We start from the raw sequence: 16,436 nt of genomic DNA, 5'->3' as shown, positions 1-16,436 counted from the left end.
CAATTAAGCTGCCGCCAAAGTGCTGCCAAAGACGAAGAGAGGGAGTGAAGGACCCGCTGCCGAATTGCCGCTGAAGACCCGGATGTGCCGTCCCAATAATGGACGAAGTGCCACCCCTTTCTATTGGCTGCCCCACGCACCTGCTTTCTTCGCTGGTGCCTGGCGCCAGCCCTGCCTCTTACCCCTGTGTGGAATAACCTTGCTTAAACCTCATTCCTAAGAAGTTCCTACCTCAAACATCTCCCCAGATGACTCCTCTAAAAAGACTCTCCTATTTACTTTGTCTTCTTCTGGGGGCCTGGAGGACTTAACCCAGCAGTTCCCAAACTGTGTGTTGCAACCCCATATGGGGTCCAATCATCAGCAGATGGTGTTGCAGCGATCCCTAGTGTGTGGAGGATGTCATTTTGCTCCACACAAAGTGACCTTGCACACACGGTACAGGTAAGATCATGATGCACAGAGGATTCAATTTTGCTCTATAAAATGGCATCCTCCATGCTGTCTGAGGTCCCAGGAAGGAATAGTTCATTAACATAGGGTTGTCCTGGCAAATAGTTTGAAATCCTTGCCTTAACCCCTCTCCTGCCGTGACTTCAGAGCATGGTGAGTGGCCACTCCCCCACCATTATCAGTTTCCACATGGCTGCAAAATAAGCACCAGCCAGTTCCCTTGGATATCTTGATGATTCCATGCATCAGCTGGACTGGAAGAAACAAAACTTGCTCCAGCCTCTGATAGCCCATCAGTTGCTTGATGTCCCAGGATGCCCTGAAGCATATGATAGGAGATGAACCAGGAAAAGTCCCCCCCCCCGGTCCCCCAGAGGAGCCACCAATGGGAGACAGAGTGTAGGACACATAAGGAGGGACAAGTTTCAGAGGGGTAACTGTGTTAGTCTGAATCTGTAAAAAGCAACAGAGGGTCTTGTGGCACCTTTAAGACTAACAGAAGTATTGGGAGTATAAGCTTTCATGGGTAAGAACCTCACTTCTTCAGATGCAAGTAATGTGTTTACTTGCATCTGAAGAAGTGAGGTTCTTACCCACGAAAGCTTATGCTCCTAATACTTCTGTTAGTCTTAAAGGTGCCACAGCACCCTCTGTTGCTTTTTATAAGGAGGGACAGGGGAACTTCCTCCCCCAAACAAATAGGAGAGGACCATGAGAAACACATCTTCATTGGGAAAGGAGAGAACCCCCCCATTGGTGAAAGGAAAGAAGTACCTCTTATGCATACATAAAAAGAACAGGAGTACTTGTGGCACCTTAGAGACTAACACATTTATTTGAGCATAAGGTTTCGTGGGCTACAGCCCACTTCTTCGGATGTATAGAATATATGTATGCATACACGCACACCTGACCCAAACACTATTTTTGAAACATTGACATTAGTTCTCACTGCATCTGGATATGTATTTTCACAACAGAGCTGTTTGTGTACATACTCTGATAATAATAATAATAATAATTATTATTCCCCTGATTTGCATAGCACAAGCTGCCATTTCATTCAAAAATATGGGCCTTATTTTCCACTGCCCTGCAATTTATGTAGTCATTCACACTAGTGCCACATGAGTGTAAAGTGGGTGTAAAATGCTACCATGCCCCGAAAGACAGCCCTCTCCACTCCCCTTGCATTTATTTGCATACAGTTAAATAAGGACACAAGGTGCAGGGCTGCAAATTGGATAGTAAGGATACGCTAACTTTGAAAGCATCCCAATGTTCTTCAAAGTGGAGGTAGCCTACTGGTGGTGTCATCATAAAACCACTGTCACCTAAAGCTGTGGGATTTTGTTGCCCTGGTTATCTCAGCTACATCAGTCAACAGCTTTAGAGTTTTGACAGTTGGGAGAAACAGTTGTAAGATTTTAATGAGACCAGACACTTACCACCCCCAAGTAGCTAAATGGGCTAAAAATATCCCTTGTTTTGGTATTTCTAGATTCCCTGAGGTTAGTGATATGTTTAAATTGCTGTCTGTTTGAATACAGGAACTCCCTTGACAGGTTTTTGACAGTGGAAGGTTTTGTTAAGAGAAAGATTTGAATCAGGCAACATGTTCAGTCTGCTCCCCTCTTTTAGCTGCCCTTAAAAGGCTATTGCACCTATTTTGCTCATAAAAGCATAGATGTTAAAATTGAAATGATCTGTTATTTACTGTAGTTTATTTCTAAAATGGAATTCTTCCGTTCATTGCAATTTCTAGTGTTTTGTCCAGTCTCATTTTCAGGTCTATCAAACAGTGGGCTTCCACCCTTTCCCTTGGAAGGTCTGTTCTACTCACCACTAGGAAATTTTTCCTCAGAGTTTACATTTTAGTTTTATTAATTCCATCACATTACTGAGTATGCCTTTAGGTGCTTTGCTTCAACACCCGAGAAACAGGCTTGGAAGGATTGGATTTTTATTGGTAAATATTGGTAAACATCAGTTTCATCGTATGCACACTGACAAAAAATATTTCCATCGATCATAATAGAAATTACGGATAGGTAAAGTAAGAAAAATGCTGCTTAAAAAATTATTAGAGACAAAATTCATGTAGTTAGACTTTTGAATTAGGCTTGTTGCAAATGGAGTAACAAATGAATAGTAAAAAACAGATATGACGACTTAAGGATATTCACTTTGTATACTTTGACATGTGATGCTGATCATTTTGTATTTTAACACTTTATAAAGTTTTAACATTTTGAATATCAGTGTCTACTGTCATTAAATAATCATCTGATCCACCATAGTAGCCCACAACTGTAAAAATGTAAACAGATAAAGACCTAAAAATTGCTTAAAATAAACATCAATATTACCCATTGAAATTATATTAAAAAAATCAAATTCTGCAAAGCCTAATGATACAGTATAAAAAGTTAACTGTAGTTGAGGTTAAAGATTTTATCAAAATATGGGCCTTACAAAGCCTCCTTCTAATAGCAACAACCATCCTGCTGAAATGAAAGAAACATCAGTCATGAGGCTGACAGCAGTATGGGAGGTCAGGGAGAGAGATCTGTGCATCAATTTCATTCTAGCAGGTTTCATAATGGGCTAGTTTCCAGAGCAAGGGCTAGGTTGGTGAGAGGAAATATTTTGTTTAACTATCAAAATTGTTTTCCTGACATAAGATGCGTCTTTGTCATTCGTACTGATTTAGTCAAAGTGAAATATATATACTTGGCTTGGGTTCCTCAGCCAGTATGATTCTTCTTTCAGTCCAATCTAATACATTGTCTTGCACAACTTTATGTAATGCACCACAAATCATGCAGCATCATTGGACTGTGGGATAGTCTCCCACTGAGAAACTAGTGGAAGTGCCATTATAAAGGGCTACATTAATTACTTGACAGCTGCCTTCTGTGATCAGCCACACAGGGGGTCATAGACACACGTGGCCAGTGTGTTCACTATTATCATATTCCACCACTGCCTCTTTTAGTCCTCAACCAATTTATACATACTTAGATTTTTTACTCTTTCCTCCTAAGTCATCAATTCAGCTGTCTGGTGATTTCTGTTGCTCTTCTCTATCATTCCTTCCATTTGTCAATACTTTGGGGGAATGTGGTACCCAGAAATTAATGCAATATTCCCTCTGTGGTGGCATCAGAGACATATAGAAAGGGACCATTACTTCTCTAATTTGTAATATGATGCTTTCATTTGAATCTGAATTTTGGCAGCCAAATTACATTGCGAACTCATGCCCCATTTGCTATTGTAATATTTGAATCCCATTTCAAGCTATTAAAACCAAGAGGACAGACTAACAGATCTGTGTGTCCATCCTATGTGGTCACATAGTTTGGCTAGGAAATCAGCCAGTTGGCTCATTCTGCTATTTCAAGTTTGATTTATATTCAGAAGTTTAGCTGAACTATTTCATTTTTTGATTTTAGATAGGCTCAAGGACGCTGATCCTTTTTCAAAAGAAAGAGCTCTATTCTTGAGCTACTGCTTCATCGAAAGTGAACAACAAGCTTTATTAGGAAAATGTAATCAGGTTGCCATATCTCTTAGCCTCCCAAAGTCCAAATGTGGGATGCACTATGTGACAAAGATCTGAACTGAGGGACACCCAAACATTATTCATTAAAATACTGTTGGATCCATTCCTTTAGTGTAAATAATTCTTTCTGTGGCCTCAGATTCATGATTCTTTATTTCTGATGTCAATAGTTTTTAACAATAAAAATGTGGAGAAAGCAAATTTGTGTGGAGCAGTGAGAAATTTAGGACTAAAACTGGAGATTTGAGAGGAATGTCAGGATGCATGCTATACCGCTAGTAATTCCTATTGTTCAACTGCTACAATTATTACTGGAAGTATAGAAACATACTCCTGATTCTCTTACTAATTGTATGCTGGGTCCTCAGCTGATGTAAATCAGCGTAACGCTATTGAAATCAACCTGTCAAAGTCCAAATGAGGGTCACATAGACTTCAATGCAGCTATGCTGATTTCAATGAGCGGAGGATTTGGACCTTTGTTTTTTGTACAAGAAAGCCTGTTTTTAATTATCCAAGCATCAAGATGTAATTAATGTAGTAAACATATTATTTATGCTAAGCTGATTTAGTAATATTTACTCATTGTTATCAAGATTACTGCAATTAGCTATGTGGCTAATATAAACCAATCAACTGCAATAAACATTTAGGTCCTGAATGCTGATGCAATCTCCACTACAAAATGAAAGAGTGAACATACTACTATAAATATAGCTAACAAGTGATGCTAATTGTTTAAGTTACTAAACAGCATTAGGTAAAATCTACAAGAATAGACACTAAAGATCTTATTTTCCACTGACAGGTTTTACACTAGAGCAACACAACTGATTTAGTGGAATCCCTCCTGATTTACATGGGTGTAAATGAGAGGAGACTCAGGCCCCAAATGTTGCACTTTTAATGGAACCCTTCTCTTCTTGATCCTGTGTCTGACCTCCCATATTTTATCTTCCCAGGATCAGCTCTGTGGTGTTAATTATAGGGTAAGTAAGCAGTTACTTCCTAGAGCAAATCAGCAAAAGTCCAGGTTTGCTCTAGAGGTCCCAGAGATCATAGCTCTGTGTTTCTTCAGGTTTCAATTTACCAGGCTCAAAACACTTAAAAGCACAAGGAGGAGAGGCTGGGGAGTGATCAGTTTACAAGTGACCTGGGAGTTCACAGGCTCCATCCCTTGAAATTACAGCCCATATAATAGGCCTTGTGCAGACAAAACTGCAACAAATTAACTCTAGCATCTTTATGGAGGGAGGTAGAGGGGGGGAGCGGGAAGAAAAACACCTCTTAGCTTTATCAGTACTTCCCATGTTGTCCTTCACTGAAGTTTCAAAGTTACACACTTCAGGAGGAGGCTTTGGAAGTGGCATACACATCACTTTGAGCAGGCATGCTGTACTTAAAAGTGGTGCTACTTGACTTAATGCCCCAGCCCTGGAAACACTTACGCACATGAGTAACTTTACTCATATGAGTAGTCTCATTGAACCTAATTGCCATGTATGTGTTAACTTGCAGCTGAATCTGTACTAGCAATTCCATTGTAAACCTGTTTTCGGGGACATACAACTTTATTCCAGTTGATGTAAACTTAGCCATATGTATTGTAGTGGCAAGAGGACTAGGGAGCCTTCGGTATCTCCCATGAGGTTGCTAGCAGGCATTCCAGGCACGAGTTACAATAATTCTTGATGTCCTGATGCACCCCGGACTAGAAAAAACTGTCAGGACTCAGGCCAGGGTATTTTTGTGTCCTAGGTGGCTGGTGGTGGGGATGTTGCGGACTAATTTCAAAACAGCACAGCGGTGACACCAGGGCACCAGCGGGGCCTGGGGGTCCCGGTCGATGTGATAGAGACGGTCATTGGTTAGCTCAAACTGGGGCCACCAGTTTGCTCGTTGGGAGTTGGTTGCCTCTCCATTGATCGTGGCTAGCTGCTCGTATGCCCAGTTGAGTGTGGGGTCTTTCCTCTGATCCCGGCTAAAGTCAACACCTGGGCTGGGGTTCTCCTCGTCAGCAGGGCAGTTGCGCCTCTCTGTCCAGGTTATCAAGGTCATGATCTTCCTCTGGCTCACGTCCTACCTCGAGGGAATCCCCTTTCAAGGCCATCAGCATGGAGGCGGGGGGAAGCGTCCCAGGTTCACAGTGTGCAGGACTTTGGCGAAGTCTGTCCAGACTCTTCTCAGGATCATGGGGTAGGCGATGTTACCCGAAATTGGGCCAGCTACTAAGCTTAGGAAGGACTAATGACCCACCAGAGGTTGGCAGAAAACAGCACGTTTATTATACTGATAGCTCAGCTCAAAAGAAGGAGGGGGGGTAATCATACTCACACTCGCATACTCACACTCCCAGGACAGGCATAGCACTGGAGATGTCAGCATCCTCTAAGGTAAGTGTCCTACAGCGCAGCGATGGATGGTGCGATGAAGGTAAGTCTTCCCAAGGCACGATGAAATGCAATGCGACAAACCACTGGCCAGGCAGTCCGGGCGAAAGGCCTTTACGGGAGGTACAATCTTGTGAGTGCAGTCCTGAGCACATGGCACCTTCCCCTTTTAAGGACCTGCTTCTCATGGCCTGCGACTAGAGATGACTTGGCCGCGTCTGGTTGGTCACACTCCATCTCGGACAGTGTCCATGCAGTGTCCATGCATTGGGTGTGTGAGCGCTGCCTAATTAGAGTGCCTTGTCTACCTGGGAGCTCTTCTGATCTTCCAGCTGTTCAAGCAGCCCGTTCATCCCACAAGCATTCCAGGGGGGGGGGGGGAAAGGGGGAAAGCCACTTCACAGGTATTCAAAGAGGGAGAGGAGACAAAATGGGGTGGGGAGGCGTAACAGACCTTTTGAACATACAGATTATACAGAGCATACAGATCATTGCTGCTCCTACGAGTCTAAGGGCCAGTCCTACCATCATCGGTTGGGTCACCCCCTCACAGTCAGTAGGACCTGGGCACTGGGGTACAGCTTCACATCACCGTGAACACACTGTAGATAGATCACCCCGAGGCTGGGGTCTGCTGGAGGGGCCAGCTATCACTATACAAATGTCTGCCTGCAGCCTGAGTCGGCAAGGGCCGGTAGTCTGCCGACCAACCACCTGGATTGTAATTTTTGCAGTGTACTGCTTGCTGGTGTGGGACTGCCCCATGAAGATCTGGCCAAAGGTAGAGTCCATCGGGGGCACTCCCTCTGCAGGTGTCCCAAATGGCACAGGAAAAACAGGGAGGGGCTTGGTTCCAGACGTCCGGGCTGCATCTCCTGGAGTGGTGGATGTGGAGGGGGGCTCAGGTTTCAAGGCCTCCTTTCCATGGGGGCTGCCTCAGGCTCCCCTTGATGTGTTGCGGTTGTGCGGCAGGGCTTGGTGCCACTTCGTTTGGTTTGACTCCTTGGGGTGGGCGAGGCATCAGCCCATGGGCTGGAGCTCTTCTCTGGGTTTGTCAGGGTTGACCCTGACATTGCGGCTCGGGCCCCTGGCCCAACAGGAGCCTTGTTGGCCAGGAAGACCTCCATGAGAGTGATTGCCACAGTTAAAAGTAGTGAGGCAGTACTAGAGCACCCAAGCCCTCCCTCACGGTGGGAGGATGTAGGTGAACTGTTCCAGGGCAATCTGTTTGGCCACCTCGGTGGCAGAGTGCTGGTCAGTTTGGCGCCACCGCCACCAGGTGTCCTTCTTCTCCTGAGCGACCATCTGGGGTTGGAAGCCCGGCGGATACCCCTTCCTCAGGGTGATGTCTAGCATGTTGAGCACTGCAGCCTTTACTCTCCTGTAATCCCGGGCCTCAATGGCGGGGAGCCCATGGTAGGCTGTTTGAGCTGTGCCGGTTAGATACAGGGCCAGGATGGTGGCCTGCTGCTTAGGGGGCTACAGGTGGCTGAGGCAACCCGCTCAAATGTCAGAAGGAAAACCTCTGGGTCATCTTCAGGTCCCATCTTTGCTAATCGTATGGGTATGGTAGGCCCAGCAGGGTCTTGGGCAGCTGGGACCGGGCAGCAGGGCACTGCTGCTGTTGCTCCTGATGTTGGGTCCCCAGGAGCAACTGTTGCTGTTGAGCTCCCAGTTGCTGCACGAGTTGCTGTTGTTGCTGGCTCTCTGCCAGCCACTTAATCAGTTTCTCGACCTCAGTGGTCTGAGAACGCTCACGGAGGGGGGGGGGGATTCTCTGCGGTAGCCTAGGCCCCTTGTCTCAGAGGTGGGGTCGTACCTGCATTCTCCACTAAGTGTAGTGGCTTAGAGTGGTTCCTCTCTGTCAGCGTCAGAGGGAGGCCACTCTGCCTCCCTATGCCACCTAGTGGCTGAAAGCCGATCAACAGGGAATTAGCATGCTCTGACTCAACCCTCTGGACAGGGCAGAGCAATCACAGTCAGGCTCACGCCCCCTGAGCAGGGCAGAGCAAAAACAGTCTGGGACCCAGCTCCCTGGGCAGAGCAGAGCAAAAGCAATCTAAGGCCCAATTCCCTGGGTGGAGCAGACAGCAAACACATTCAGGCCATTCAGCCTAAGGTGGGGAGGCTGCCACCCCAGGGTTGGGATTGGCATTAGAGGGATAGGGAGTCCAGGCCCATCCTACTCCACCAGGTCCTAGCCCAGGGCCCTAACAGTGGCAGGGAATCCCACCACTGGGTCAGCAGGGATCCTGCCAAAACACTCTGACCATGGTTTCAGCAACACAACCGGACTAATGTCTGGTTCCCCTGGGCTACTTCCTACCCCTACCTGTTCGTAGGGCTTCATCACTCACGGGCCCTCAGGGTACTCAGCAGCCAGCAGTTCTTTTGGGTATCCACTGGGCAGCAGCTCCTCCAGATAGTCCTCCAGAGGCAGAGGTTGATACAGCTCAGTCCCTGGCTCAGGAGGCAGCAGCATCCAACTCCTTCCTGGCTTTCCCTCAACTGAACTGAAGGCCCCATCTTTATACTTCCCATTCCACCCTTCCACTTCCAGGACAAGAGGTGGGCCCGGCCTGGCTCTGCCCACCGCGCGTGGGAGTGGTTCCTCTCTGTCAACATCAGAGGGAAGCCACTCCATCTCGTTACATGTATAAGTACTGACAATATTGGTGCCTAAAATAGTCAGTCACCATGTATCATCAAATAATGCTTTAGTCCTGTATATATTATGACTGCGTGTAAAATCAGACTGTTTTGGTGTTATTGTTAAAATTCCTCCTGATATTTAGTAAGTAGTATATTGAAAGAAAGAAAGAAAGAAAGAAAGAAGTGTATTTGTTACAAATTTGGTAATAATTGATGTTTTTGTCTTTTTCAGGTCATGTATGTTTTTGCTTTTTCTGCTCCAAGGGTGAGTTTTGCAGATGAAAAACTGTTTTCAGTGTAAAAATTGCAATATTTAATTGCAAATGCAAGTGATTTTATACCCTTGGGTTTGAGGATTTGCAGTTAGCTTTCTGTAAAGAGGTTAGATGGAGATAGTGAAATTCTGCCCCTGTTGTCTTGCAAAAAAACCAAAGGTATTTCCACAACTTATGTAGAGAACAGTGGGATAAGAATTAGGCCTCAAAAATCAAAGCTTCTTAGGCTACAAGTTCACATCCTAGCAGAGTCAGTTCAATCATATGCAAAAGATAAATTCAGCAACATGTGTTCTGCAAAGGCAAATTTAAATGCAGAGGAATTTTCTGCTCTGGGTGGACATTAAGGAACCCACAGCTTTCTTTTTTAAGAGTGGTAGTTTGCTCCTTTGTCCTTAGGCAAAATATTCCCTCACTTACCAGGGGAACCTTCTTGGCAAGGTGCCAGGTGGCAACTTCCATCCACCTGTAAAATGACATATAAAGATACTTAAGCTAATGCAGTGGGGCTAGATGCTGCCTGGCTCTTAGGTGAGTGTGGGATGGGGAAGGGGCGAAGGAACTGCTTTCTACTTGTGCAGCTTGGTTAAGAGCCAGGCAGGGGAGTGCATGGACTGCTCCATCCTAAGGAATCCCCAAATGGGTGGGACTGTATAGGGAAGAAGGAAGGGCATGGCTCTCCACTCAATGCTCTGACCAGCTGAAACACCTGGCTGTACACAGTTTAATTAATTGCACCCCACAAAGAGGTGTGGCATGAATCTTCATGTACCTGGAAGCTCCAGATACATATGCTACAGATAGCCTTCCACTGCTCCTGGCCAGGGCAGTGCTACTTCATATCGTGCCTTAATATGGGCTGTCCTGACTACTGCAACCTTTTCTCTCTGGTCTAGACTACTGAGAACTTGTCTTCCTTAAGTCCATTCAGAATGGTACTCTCAAAATCATCTTCATCACGTCAAGCATGTCACTCCCCCCCTTCTCCCCATGCACACTTTGAATCCCTCCACTCTCTGCTCCTTCTCACTGCATCAGACACAGACTTCTGCCTCTTACCTTCAAGACCTTCATAATTTAGCTTCTGTCTACTTATCTGATTTTATCTCACTGCTATACACTGTACAATACATTGATATTCTTGTCTTCTCTTCCAACACCAGTGTCTCATTCTGTCACCACTCTTGGCCCACTACTGAGTAGTAGAAGATGTCTGAGGCCTTTCAGGTCAATCTCGCGGTGGAGGAGAAATCTGGCATGGAGTCTGGGTGTATTCTAAGTATAACTTCTTACTTACTCATCTACACTAATCCTGGAACAGAAGTGGTTAAACAGCTTGCAGGGAAATCCCTCTTTTCAGGAAACTCATCTCAACTCTAATGCCCAGTTCCCAGGGAGCAACTCTGCCTCAAGAAATTATTCTAATCAGACACCAAGGCAAATAACAAATTCTCCTGCTGCTTGCACATCTCCCTCTCCAAGGTCCATTGCTTCTACACAGAACCTTGCATAATAAAAGCTAACAACAGTACAGCATGTCTTCCCAAGGCTGAACATTTGCTTGCATGCTAAGAAAAAGAAGTTTGAACTTGGATGATTATGTATAACAGTGTGACCTAGTGACTCCTATCATAGCAGTATAATTCTAGGTCTCCTTATAGGAAATTAATACACCTTTCAAAGATAAATCCATGTTAAGGTTGTTTCAGACGATGTTTTGGCTTCAAATTTCAGTATCTTTAAAAGATAATCTATATATTTATTTATGCAATAGCGTTTGTCTTTTGTTTATTTCCAAGTCCAGATATTTTTTGCCAGCAGTGCAATAGTGACATTCTTTGTTATGTGCACCTAAACATAAATAAAACATTCTATTCACATTAATGTAACTCACAGCTTTCATTTCTTCTCAGAAACTTTTGAAGAATCTCACTTTGCTGCAGAACAAAAGTTCTTGGATACCTTCATCTTGACTGGCACATATTTTAAATGGAAGAAGTTTCAATGCAGCTATCAGAATATATATCTAGAACACAGAACATAAGGAAAATGAGATTGGAGGCAGAAAAGAACATTTTAATTGCTCTGTAAACTAGATTGTATGGAAAATTTTAAACAATGATAATGAGGCCCAGAATACAGATGTCTAGAATTTTGCAGTCTCTGCTAAACACAGAACAGCCAGACACAGCAGTTAAAAATACCTAACCACACAAGTTCCCCATTTTCCCTCTTTTATTCACTCTGTGTTTTCAATTTGTAATCACAATTTTGCATCAAATCAATAAACCGAAAGGATCTTCTTTCTTTTGCCAGCTGAAGCCTAAATGACTAGAGTTGACTGTCCCATGAATGGAAAATGCCAAACAAACAACTTCAAAAGATTTCCATTTGCCAAGTTTTACAAAATTCTAACATATCTTGACAAAATATGTGTATGATGTGACTGTGTCCTATTATATTTAGCTCTCCTCTGAGCAATGATACTTTCTTCTGCTTTGTCTAATTTCTAATATTTGGCTTCAATTAATATGCAAAAGCTTCTTTCTTTTCTAGCCGTTGATGGGGACTTGAATTAAATCATTACACACTGCATAAACTCTATTCAGCATTTTCTATACAAAAGGAACTGGAAGGCCACACCTGCAATCCCGGGAAAGAATCTTATAAAGCTGCCAATGAAACAGTGTAGCTGAATGCACATGACTTAATAAATTCCTTTCATCATATCCTAATCAAATGGCATTTGTAGTTTATGACCCTGCTAATGAAGGATTTGAGGTGTCTGCTCACGAATGTGATTTTATCAGACAACTCTAATGTGTATTTGAAGTTTTTCTGTTGTAATATAGCGGGTGGCTATATTCAAAAACAGACTCCAACGAGAGACTGCTGACCTGGAATTGATATGCAAACTAGACACAATCAACTCAGGATTGAATAAGGACTGGGAACGGCTGAGCCATTACAAACATTGAATCTATCTCCCCTTGTAAGTATTCTCACACTTCTTATCAAACTGTCTGTACTGGGCTATCTTGATTATCACTTCAAAAGTTTTTTTTCTCTTACTTAATTGGCCTCTCAGAGTTGGTAAGACAACTTCCACCTGTTTATGGTCTCTGTATGTGTGTATATATATCTCCTCAATATTTATTCCACTCTGTATGCATCCGAAGAAGTGGGCTGTAGTCCACGAAAGCTTATGCTCTAATAAATTTGTTAGTCTCTAAGGTGCCACAAGTACTCCTGTTCTTTTTAGGTAGTTTGTGTCACCAATGCATTCAATTTCCTGGAATCTCCAGTAGCTGGATTATTCATTCCATTTCTCTTTTAGTCTTAACAATCTGCACCAGGCGTCTACTGCAGGTTTTGTGGGTTTTTTTTTTTTTTTTGAGCTTTGAACTTAGACCACTGTATTTATATATCACCCAAGTATTTCACTGTGAGATTATAACTGTCTCATTGGTTTAGCACAGTGACACCCCACCCTGTCTCTTGTATTCCCTTTCTGGCTTTCCTATAGAAATTGTTCTCTCAGTCCAGGGGTGAAAGTAACACAGATGACTTACCGGTACAGGAGCCCAGCTCCAGACCCACAGGCAGAAGGAGTGGGGCCTCAGGCAGAAGGGGTGAGGTGGGTGGTCAGCCTCCCCCAGCCAGCCCATCCGCGCTGCCTGGCCTGAGGCTCCTGGGGCTCCGTTGGCGATTTAAAAGGGTCTTGGGGCTCCATCTGCTGCCGTGGTACGGCAGCCGGGAGCCCTGGGCCCTTTTAAATTGGCAGCCCTCGGGGCAACTGCTCCTTTTACCCCCCCCCCATTGATGGCCCTGCCGCAGGCCCACTGATGGGGGGGCCACCACAGATGAGGGGGGGGGAGGGAAAGTGGCAGCAACGTTAAAGCGCTGCATACAGGCCTGTACTGGTGGCCACTTCTTACCGATATGCCGTACTGGCTCATACCGGCCTACTTTCACCCCTGGCTACATGTCATATATAATGTCTGGTATCATTTGTAGCCAACTCATCATATTTATATATTATGTATAGGCACTTACATTTTGTTTTAATCTTATATTTTATCTCTTCTTGCAAACACCTTCTTTGCTTTACATAGGAATTATATGTCATAATTATTAATTTAAATGAAAGCTTCATTTTTAACCCCTTCATATGTTGCCTAATGTAAATCTCTCCTAAAAGGGCTGACAATTTTGAAGCCAGGTTTGTATCTTAAGAGTCCATGTAAGGAAAACTGTCACCAACTCTTATCACAATATAATGCTCCATGAAGCCAAATCCCATCACTCTATTTCCCATAGTATGCACATCAGCTGAGCTCCAGATTTCTCTTTTCTTGACTTGTGGAATGCACCAGAAAATCACAATTTCTCCTTTCTTAACTTGTGGTGGGCACCAGAAAGATATACCAGAAGATCCTTTGCAGTAAACCCATCTTCAGTTCTTTTCCCAAGTTTCTGCAGTTGCCCTTGTAACTCTCTGATCTCCCTTCACTCATGTTGTTGATTTCCATGTGGTCTACAATAAGTGGAAATTCCCCAGCATCTTCAGGATATCCTTTGCCCTTTTAGTCACATCAAGCTTTTGAAATGTCATACAAATAAAGGTTGCATGGATGAATCAGCTCTGACTATATATTTTCAATGTCATCTGCATTACATTTTATCTTTTTATGTTGTTCTTCAGTTTTGTGTTACATGGTGAACAGCAGGAAGTTTCACTCACCTTGTATCATTGTTTCCACATTTCTGAGTTATAGATATACAGTAGGACTATTATGTTATGTGAATCTAGCTCTAAAGAATCTAAAAAGGAAGGAAAGAAAAACAAAGTCAAGACAGTGGCAATATCATATCACTTCCTTTCTAATTACAAAATGCTATGTTCATGCCATTTCCATGTTCCACATGAAGAAAAAATTTAAAGTTTGCGTAATAAAGTGATTTTACACTGCAAAGAGTATATTCTATATGGTTTTATATGTACTAAAACCTGAAGATAAAAGTTTTCTGTATAGTTGGGTTAAAGAGAGTTGCTACTGTTTAGTACATGTTATTGCCTTTCCAAAGACAAAGAAAATGCAAAAACTAGAACTAAAAAAGGAAAACACCCTAGTATTGTGTCATATTACAATGCATAGCAACATGTATAACTTTTCTGATTAATACAATTTGTAAATTGACAATTTAAAAACATTTTAAAATAAAATCCCTCATTTATTTGCTATCATCTCAAAATCTGGATTGTTTTATATGGAATAGGAGTTTTCATTAAAAGACCACCATCAACCATTGTTTTAGAATTGACCTAAAATGTTGCTAGAGAGTACCATATTGCCCTAACCCCCTAGTGATGGGCTCTATTTCCATAGCCTAATATAACTCATTGGCAGGAAGTTTTTCCAAATATTCAGCTTATTGTTTTAAATTATTTATTATTACCAATTATATTCACTTGTATCACAATAGATATTTCTTTTCCATCATTGGAGTTTACACTCTTCACATACTTGTCACTAATAAATAATTAAAAAAAAATCTGTCCTCATAAATAGCCCCTTGATCATTTGTGTCACTATCTTTCTTGCAATATGCTTCATAAAAATGCTGAATGTACAGCTGCACCAGAGCTGATTGGTCCTGCCAGTGAAGGCAGGGGGCTGGACTCGATGACCTTTCAAGGTCCCTTCCAGTTCTAGGAGATGGGATATGTCCATTAAAAAAAAAAAAAAAAAAAGACAACTTAGTGCCTCACGGTTCTGTGATGTGATCTAGGCCTAAATTCACGGAAGGGTACTTAGGTGTTGTGACATTGAGCAAACTTCCCAATGCCTGACTTTTATGTGCCTAGAAAATCATAGGAACAACACCGCAATTGGCAATGCCTGAGTTTGGTGCCTAGGCTCCCTTTATATTGAGTGGGGAGAGATAGGCACCTTAGACTGCGATTCACAAAAGCCACAAGACTAGGTGGAGGGAGCCACCTAAACTAGCCAGTGGGAGATGCCAATGAGACAGGTGTATGCTAAGGCTTGCCCCTCTCACAGAGAGAGACAGCTAAGGTGTTTTTTGCAAAAAGCTGGGGGAGAAAAAAGAGCTTCCTCGTAACTGTAGTGGTTTGGGTGCTCTACTGGAGGCCTCCAGTTCAAGTCGCTCCCTCCCTGGATGTTATGAAGATGCAACACAGCAGACCCTGGACACCTGAGGGAGAGGTTGAAGAGGCTTAAGGGGATGGCCCTCGCTTGTTCCCCATTCACAGGAGTGGTTCCCTTCTATGCTCCAGGAAGAGTTCAGCACAATGGAGGTTTCCCAAGGTGAAGAAGCAGGGGAGAACTCGGTATTTCTGGGTGATAAGAGGGAGGCTGCCAATTTTTGTTATTATTATGAAGAATATGATGAAATATTTGGGCAGGTTCGTATCCTATAATCCTAGCTTCAGCTTGAGAGCAAATGCAGCGCCATTACACTTGTCCCCCTTTCCCCCTCCCTCTCTTCTGATCAGCAGTTCAAAAATGGAGGACAAATATAGAAAAAAAAATGCAAATTGGCAACTTACAGTGCCTGCATGTAGTATCACTTTTGTTTTGGTTTGGTTTTGGCCTATAAGACTAGCTGTGGCTTCAGCGTGGGTAGATGCAGCCCCATTACGCTTGTCCATCCCCACCATCCCTCTCAGTTCCCGCCCCCACAGTTCAAAATGGCAGACAAGCAGAGAGAAAAAAAGCAAAGCTGCACTTTACAGTGGCTGAATGCAGTAGCTTTCTAATGAAAACATATTCATATAAAAGGTAAAAGACTTGTGGCCATATCATAGCCAAAATATCAATTGCCATAAAGCTATGCCTAAAGGCACTCGTTACCATCCCAAACGATCTGGATGTTAAGACACCATGCCACTAGTACAGCAGCTGGCTTATTGCTGATCTGATGTTTGTCCATTCCTGGAAAGTAATAAAAGAGAATTTTTCACTCAGGCAAAATTCTAGGTAGTCTGAGATTCCTTGATAGGGCAAGCTTGCCTCAGCTGCTATTGTAACTTTAAATCCTTGTCCAGTCACTTATCAGTTAATCTCTCCCAAA

The sequence above is a fragment of the Chrysemys picta genome, chromosome 3, assembly GCF_011386835.1.
Source record: "Chrysemys picta bellii isolate R12L10 chromosome 3, ASM1138683v2, whole genome shotgun sequence".
In the NCBI taxonomy this organism is placed as follows: Eukaryota; Metazoa; Chordata; order Testudines; family Emydidae; genus Chrysemys; species Chrysemys picta.
The sequence above is the reverse complement of the archived record's forward strand: the minus strand, read 5'-3'. Positions refer to the sequence as shown.